Genomic DNA, 8,843 nt, shown 5'->3' with positions numbered 1-8,843 from the left:
TAATAGAAAATGACCTTTTAATAGTTGGCCACTGTAGTGACCGTCATGCATGAAAGGGTTAATTGCACTCATTTGCACTGTTGCATAACATAGCTTCAAAACTTCAAGAACTAATGTACCCCCTCCACCCCCCGAGTGAAAGGACATTGGCGGTAGTGGCCCTTGAGACCCCTGCTTAAAAACATAGAGCTTGTGTTTGTGTCTTGAATAGCAGAAGGATAATTCAGCGGTCCCCAACCTTTTTTGGTACCAGGGATTGGTCGGCTGGTATCAGCCATTACAGCGGACCGGTAATACCACGGCATTGTTGAAGCATCAATACACTTTCAAAATAAAACATCTTTTCGTCTTTATTCTGTTGGTAACTTCTGAATGACCTATTGTTTTGAAACATTGCCAGAATATCTTTGAATGAAAACAGTCAAGTGATATGACGGGATTCGTTTTAGTAAAACTGAAGTCCAACTTTTCACTGTGGACCAGTACCAAATGACCTATGGACCAGCACTGGTCCCTGGACCTGGGGTTGGGGATCCTTGGACTATCCCTGCTGGGCTTTCTCTGGTGGGGGTGTGGGAGGGTTAATTTGTTTTATTTTCACATCTGTTAATATGGGCAGGTGCGCTCTCACCTACCACACCACACCACCCCCCCCAAAAAAAAGCTTTACCAATACACCATGTTTCACTGATAAAATTGGGCTCCTTGGTAAAATACACAGAACACTTGTGCAAGTAAAGCCAAAAACATCATAATAGTCAAACACTGTCAATGCTGTACCTGTAAAAATTTATATTGTATATATATTGTATATGTATATATATTTATACCCCCCCATATATATATATATATACACCTATCAAATATATGTATATACACATACATATGTACACATATACATATTTATATAAGGGTTGTTAGGGTACGAAAAGCCACACTCCGGTATGTACCTCAGTACTGACATATCGGTTTGTTATAATTCCATTACAAAAAGAAAAACGGGGGAAACAAAAAATTTTAGTTTTTGCTATATACCATCAAATTACAGTTAACACTTGCAGGACTTGTCTGTGCTATCGGCTAATGAATGTACAGCTGCTGGAAGCAACAGGATGATCCGAGTGTGCTGCGATAAGTTGAACTTCTCCTCTACGTTAACAAAACTACCCTCAATGCAGTTTGAAAACATCCGGTTACGCATGTATAACGAAAAGTTCTGTGATACATGTGCGTATTTCTTTCTAAAGTCCTGTACCGCACGGTTTAGTATGAGTACACAGACTGTTCCAGCCCTTGTATATTTTACATAAACCCCCAAACAAGTAAGTACACTTTCTAAATGTGCGCTAATTTCTTTTCTTTGGCATGGACTTTCAAATGCGATGACTGCAACATGTGAAAATACGTCCAACATGGGCAACGTAGGAAACGTCAAAAAAAAAAAAAAAAAATTTTAAAGGCCAAATTCACCAAAAACGACTCTGGCCCGGGACGAGATGTTAATGAGAAATACAATTTTACCTAGAGGATTTAAAAAAAAAAAGAATTAGCTATGAAATGAAAAAAAAAAAGAGTTTACAATGAGGTTGCAGTACAGCATTAAGCATCCTATTTGTTTTTTTGGATTGAACATCGAAGACTTACAGGTATATGTGCATTATTAAAATACATATGCTTTTGTTAAGGTTTTAGAAAGTGTATTATTTGTGAGGGAGGGGTTTGTATGTTTTCGACTTATTAGTCTTGCAAAACCACACCACACTTTCAAAAGATACGTAAAGTATTTACACAACTGTTGCATTCACAAATGCCTCCGAAATATGTCAGGTCTCGTCAATGTGGAGAAGGGCGACGTAACACTTGTTCCTTACTTAATAGTTTTAACATCTCACCACACGGATGAGCGATGACGATGTGAGGTAAATGATAACACTATTGAACTTTACATACAACTTACAATAACCGTACGTATGTATCAGGTAATTCATGAAACTAGGGTGCAGCATTTCTTTTGTGATTAGAATTGTTGTACAATGTGCAGTCCTAAAAGGTCAAGTTTACTTAAAGATTGTGGATATAAAATGATGAGCTAACAGCTAGTGAGCACCGCCTTGCTAAGTGCTTATGCTAACAGTCGCGTGAACTTGCACGCGTCCGCCATGTTTCACTGTGTTTCTGTGTCTTGCTCGTCTAAATGTAATCACAATTAACAAAATATGGACTGTACCCTCGGAGAATAGCGATTAAACAATTAAGATAAAACTAATACAAATTTTACAGATGCTGTGTTAATATTCTTCATTTCTGCAAACCACAGATACACGCGAGCTCACGGTTAAAGTAGGCATGTAGACTTTACTGATGTGGTGACCTGTTAGGTTGTTGTAGCTAGCAGAATCCGAATGTTTTTGAGTGAAAGCCGAACTCAAAGAAAGTTGCCGAACCCTTTACCGTGACAAGCAGTAACGGGGGTTACTGCTTTTTAGCCATTTTAGCTAAAATGTTACAGTACTGTGCATGTACTGTATAAGGCACATCATCTGCAAACATGTTCGGCGAAGGGGGTGACAACGTAATTTAGAGCGCAGATCTCGAATGTTTTCCACAACAAAGATTGGTTTCATGTAAACCAGACCGGGTCAAACTACGGTCCGCGGGCCAGATACAGCCCAGTGGGCTTTCTAATCAGCCCCCCCCCCCAAACACTGCTCCAAAGTATGGTAAAGACTGATGTCAACCCTTCTGTTTCATGCGTTGCAGCAAATCGGCTGGAATTTCTGTGGCCAAATTATCCTTAGATGTTAAGGTTTATTTAGTATAAGTACATTTTATTGAAATTATTTTAATCCAGCTTTCCACATCCGACCAATACTGAACCGGCCCGCCAGTCAAAATTTGAACCTAATTTGGCCCATCAGCCAAAACGCCCCACCCCTGATGTAAACTATAGTCTCACTGCCTATTTCTTAAGGTGGGAAGATAAATGCAACAAAATGATAGAACTGATTTTAGAACCGATGTAAAGTGCATAACAGTAAATCTCACAATAATGCTGACCCCCCAAATATTACACAAAAAGGGGTTTGGTACATTAGAAATTCTCATCACGCTGTACTTATTTTAGGTTTTATTTTGCAAGAATTTTGTAAGGAAAAATATGAATGTAAAATCTTATTGTATTCACTTACTACAGTCTTTAGTAGGTATTGTTTTATTATGCCTTTACTTGTGTCACGGTTAGCTTCTATGTATGCAATGTAAGCTAGTCGGAAAGATTTTAATTTTGGACTATTCAGTCATTTTACGAAATAACAGCCATGAAGACACTGTCGTTTAATGCTAAATGATTTTTCTGTGTCAGATGGTGTCGTTCTTCAATAAGGCTAGACTTAGCTAACTCCCGGCCTTACTTCTTTAGGTTTTGCAAACAGAACTGGATCTCCTGAGTTTCATTACTCCTACCCACTGGATCTATTTTACACTGACAAGTACTCATTTAAAAGCAACAGAACCAAATACCTTATAAATACATACGATCTTAGGCAACTTATCCAAGCTAACCTGCTCGCTACAGCTTTTAGACTCACAATTGATCTGTTCCGTTTCATTAAATTGAGGCCATATATTTAATTGCACCGTTTGATTGAGTTGTATGGCCCCTCCGAATATATACACATTTTTAGGTTTGAACTTTGACATGATTAGGATTACAAAAAAAATAATGTATACTTTTTCTATGACATTATTGATTCTCATCTTGCACAAAACCGTGATTAGCCATTTTCTTTATAATCTGTCATTTAGTTATGACTGTGTCTCTGAATGCCGAATGCACGTTGACTGCTAAATGTTAGAAAAGCAACATGTGTTTTCTGTGTTATGGTCCAGCTACCATTTTATTAATAATGAATTACAGTATCAAGGAGACTAAAAACCGAACCAGGGCAGAGGATGTTTGGACACGTGGCAGCTGTCATTTATTTCAGTCTAAAACTATAGATTAATTGCGGATAGTTTAATGCTTAGGGAATTATACTGCTTGTAGAAGCTTGTTTTATGACTGGTTAGGGGTTAGGAGACCTCTCTGCACACGGTACAGCACGTTTTCCATCTGTCTGTGTTAAAAATAGGCTTGCTGCAGAGCCATGCTTTATGATAACATTTAGAGTTAGGTTTAAAAAAATCATATCTCAAATACCATGAGAAAATGAAACAATGTTTCGTTCACATTTTAGGCTCAGGATGAGTAGTGAACTCGAATAATGAACAGTGAGACCTTTTATACATTTTCAAAATTCCTTGGGAAGTTTGAATTTTCTTTTTCTGGAGTTTGACTAGAACTAAAACCTTAACTGTGGTAATTTACATTAACAGGCCATGGGACAAAAAGGTTTTCTTTTTGTTGTTTTCAATACAGATTTGTATAACAACTATGTATAATGTTTTTATTGTTCTATTCCTGTAGGAAGCACATGCTTGATTGTTAATCCTCCTCTTGTAAGTCGCTTTGGATAAAAGCATCTGCTGAACGCATAAATGTAAGGTAACTTGTTAGATGCATTGACAAGAGGTAAAAAAGCAAAAAATTGCCTAATGAAATTTTTTCTTAACTGCAACATTGTTATGCAGAGACAAGAATTGACAATGCTACGCGCTGGCTCCAGTGCATACTCTTTAGGTGATGCTGGGGTGTATAAGAGTACAAGATACAAGTTGCAAAATCCCATCACTAAAGCCAAGACAACTGGAAGGACATGTTGCATATCCTGCATCACATTACATAGTACAGAAAGAAGAGTCTGGGGGCCAAAAACAGCTCGATCTCACTGCCAGATGAACAAGTTCTATGCTCATTTTGATCCCATGAACCCAACCACCACAACTCTGGCCACCAAGGACTCACAGGACACATCACCACCACTCTCTCTTTGTCTTCAATGGAGGTGAGACTAGGGTGACAATATCCCCGGGCATGGCTTAGGGCCTGCTCATCGGTTCTGTCAGATGTCTTTACAGATGTTTTCAACTTCTCCTTGGCCCCGAGCGTTCATCCCCACCTGCTTCAAGTTCACCGCCATCAGTGGCGTGGTGCCTCACATCAAGTCATGCCTCACCTTAAAAGGGCCATTCTGGACACACTGTACCCTTTACAATTCACTTACAGAAAAAAAAAACGGTCCCCTGACGACGCAGTAAACACCGTCATTCACACAGCCCTCGCACACTTAGAGGGCAAGGACGCAGAATGCTGTTTATTGACTACACCTCCGCATTCGACACGGTAGCTGATAAACTCCTCACCGTTGGACTGGCACCCTCTCTCTGCAATTGGGTACTAAACTTCCCAACAGACAGAACCCAGTCATTCAGAGTAGGGCACCGGACATCAAGCACTAAAATGGTCATCGGCCTGATCACGGGGGAGTGTATACGGCATTTAGTGAAAGGATTGGTGGCTTGGCATGAGGACAATAATCTCTCCTTGAATGCAGAAAATATCAAGGAGATAAATATTGATCCCAGGAGGAGGAAGCTGCAGCATGTCTCAATAGGCATTGGTGAAACAGAGATGTATGAGGGTGAGATCCTTTCAATTTCTCGGAGGAGGATCTCACAACACCCAGCAGCTCCTGAAGAAGTCACAGCAGAGGATGGACTTTTCTTAAGACGGCTGAGGAAATTTGGTATGTTAACCAACATCTTCAGCAACACCTCTACAGTTAAGAGCTGCTCTTTTCAGAGGGTGATAAAAAATGCCCAGAGAATCTCTGGCGGAGAGATTTGCAGAACCAGGATCATAAAGAGGGCCCACAATGTAATAAAAGACAAGTTGCACCAACACCTTCCCATGACTTCAGGAGATTTGCAGAACCAGGGTCATCAAGAGGGCCCACGATGTAATAAAAGACAAGTTGCACCAACAACACAGTCTCTTCACACTGACACTACAGTGTGAGAACAAGAACAAACAAGAGTGATCAACAGCTTTTATCCACAGGCAATCAGACTATTGAACACCCTCCACTCCCCAAATCCTCTCTGACCTTTAACCCATAACCAAAGTGCTCGAACCTGAAGCCTTCCGGACCCAAGTCCGCTTCCTTAACCGCTAAGCCACCACTGCCCCCAATAAGTATCACGGCTGTCTAAGCCAGGATTTGAACCCTGAACTCCTGCACCACAGTCAGAGGTGTACTCATCTGGGCTCCTCTGGGGCAGTGGTTGTTTCGTGGCTAAGGAAGTGGACTTGGGTCCGGAAGGCTTCAGGTTCGAGTCCACCAGCTGCCAAGTTACCACTGAGGTGCACTAAGCATGGCACCATCCCCGGGTGCTTAAAGCTGCCCACTGTTTACCTTGGTGATGGGTTAAAAGCAGAGGTCACATTTGGTTGCGTACAGTGGTGTGCTGTGTCACAATGACAAGTAGTTCCCTTTCCTTCCTTCCTAAAGCGCCACAATTGGAATAAATTAGCCTCCCTGTTGGGGAATTGAACATCGGTCTCCCGCGTGACAGGCGGAGATACTGACCACTATGCTAATGAGGACTTGTACGAGCTTATGAGGAAAGGTTCTGTTGTCACTTTATGTCAAATTCTGCTGCGCACAGATCACTTTACTTGTTTTACAATTTCATTTTGTCTGGAAATGTTTTACAAGTGACTGGCAAAAAAACGGATTAAACGGTGGTGTAAAATGAATATCTGATAATAATATCGTAAAGGAGGCCATTATTTTTAAATTCTCCATCTCGTGTGCCTGAAAACAAAATGTGTCTATGTTTTGTGGTGGGGCGCAAACCTTTTTTTTAATGAACCAAAGAAGGGCTCAGCACAGAAAATTTAGGAACCACTGGTATAGCCTTTGATGACTGCCTTGTTATGTTTATTCTTTGATGTGTTGCTATTTTGTGACACATGTCGATGTGTTGGGCTGTAAGGGGGATTGCCACATTCAAAGACAAAACACTATTTCCTTAGACTTATGTCTTTACCTCTGCTCAATTTAAAAGGCCAAAAAGAAAAAAATAAACTCATTCCCAATCTTCATGTTTTTGAATCAGAATACTGAAGGAGCTAAAAGCACTGATTTTTCTCTATGCTTGGTTTCCAAACCTAATTTACCATTTCTATGTGATCCTGATTTTCTTTTAGAACAGGCCAAGATGTGCTCTTTGGCCCAGAGGCAAGGTCTCTGTCATTGGTATGGAACCCCAGGGTTCCCCTCCTGGGCAAGTTCTAATCCCGGAAAACCTTCCAGTGGACTCACCACCCGCAGGAAGGTTTGGGGGGGTTGGTACGGTGCAATGTGATTTGGGTGGCGACTGCTGCCCCCGCGACCCGGTAATGGATAAGCGGATGAAAATGGATGGATGGATGGATGGATGGAACAGGCCAAGATTACCTTAGCAATCAGAGCTTTCCATACCATACAGCCACTTTTGATGAACCATAGCGATCTATTTGTGTTGCTGCTACTAATTTTGAAGTTATGTGAAAACAAACCAGAAGGGAAGAATACTACAGGCTAGTAGACTATAATTAATATCACACTGGGCTAGTGTTTACTCATGTCGGGAAAATACTGTACGGGGGCTAGTTGTATTCGTCAAACAGTTGAGGTAGATTGTTAGGCAGATAAGCTCAAAATCTACTTCAAACAAATTCTAAGAGACAATTTTTTTTTTTTTTTGCAAATTTGGAAATCCACTACAAATGGTCTTTTTCTTCCTATTTGGGGTACTATGACTGTCAGTCTGACCTGGGCAATAATTTGACAAAAGTTGTAAGTGTTCAGTGTGTTACAGGGGTCTCTCTTGGCTGTGTATTTAAATATTTGACATATTTGGCAACGACCAATCACACACTGGCTTAGTACATCATCATATTAGGCCCGAGCGGGTTTGCGCCCAAATCTATAACTACTGTAAGTGTTCTGTGCCTGAACACAGCACACTTGGCACTTGGCACGGTTGGAAGAGGTATGCTAAAGCACGGTACGCTTGGTCACACATGCACACAAGCATGGTATCTTATGCACACAGCATGATTGACTGCTTTACGCCACCTAGCAAAGTAATAAAATCCAGACATTGGCAAGGGCTGACTATTTTAAACCTAGTTCACAAAGAACAAGACAGTCATTAAAGTGGTAGAGTAGAGTAGAGTAGGGCTAAAGTGGTGTTGTTTGAATCACTCTCGATCACACTGCTTTAAGTTGTCTGAATCACTCTCGATCACACTGCTTTAACCGTGTATAAACAAAGGTCATGGACATATGCATCAGGCAACGGCACGCTTGCCTACTGGGCAATGTTAGTGTGGACAGTGCTTCAGTGCAACAAGTTTAGGCCAAAAACAATGTTTGTATCTGTAGGATTATGCAGAAAAAGTTACGACTGAAAACAATGACATCAAATTATTATATTTCCCACTTATTAACCATGTGAAAATGGTTGAATGTAACATGTATGGTACGTTAAAATACCCAGGCTAATATTTAGCAAATTTTCAATGACATTTTCATGATTTAGAGCAGCGGTCCTAAAGCTGGATTGTGTTATGTTACCACTTGAGTTGTAGGGAATCGGAGCGGAAGTTAGTTCATATAGATTGGTTTCTTATTGTAAGATTAAAGTTGTGGCTTTTTAACGTATGGGTTAGCGAGACATAAGGTAGCGAGCGCTGAATTAGCCAAGAACCATAACGAGCACAGCATGGCAATTGTTGATCTACTGTGGCCACTGTAAGAATGTAAAATTATTTACCTAATGACTTTGATGTTCCAATTTCTTCATAGGTTAAAGTTTATCTGGGGGTTCGGGGGGGGCATTAAATACTGATGTAA

Source organism: Cynoglossus semilaevis, chromosome 3, assembly GCF_000523025.1.
Source record: "Cynoglossus semilaevis isolate Cse_v1.0 chromosome 3, Cse_v1.0, whole genome shotgun sequence".
NCBI classification, from domain to species: domain Eukaryota; kingdom Metazoa; phylum Chordata; class Actinopteri; order Pleuronectiformes; family Cynoglossidae; genus Cynoglossus; species Cynoglossus semilaevis.
This window is presented reverse-complemented; position numbering follows the sequence as displayed.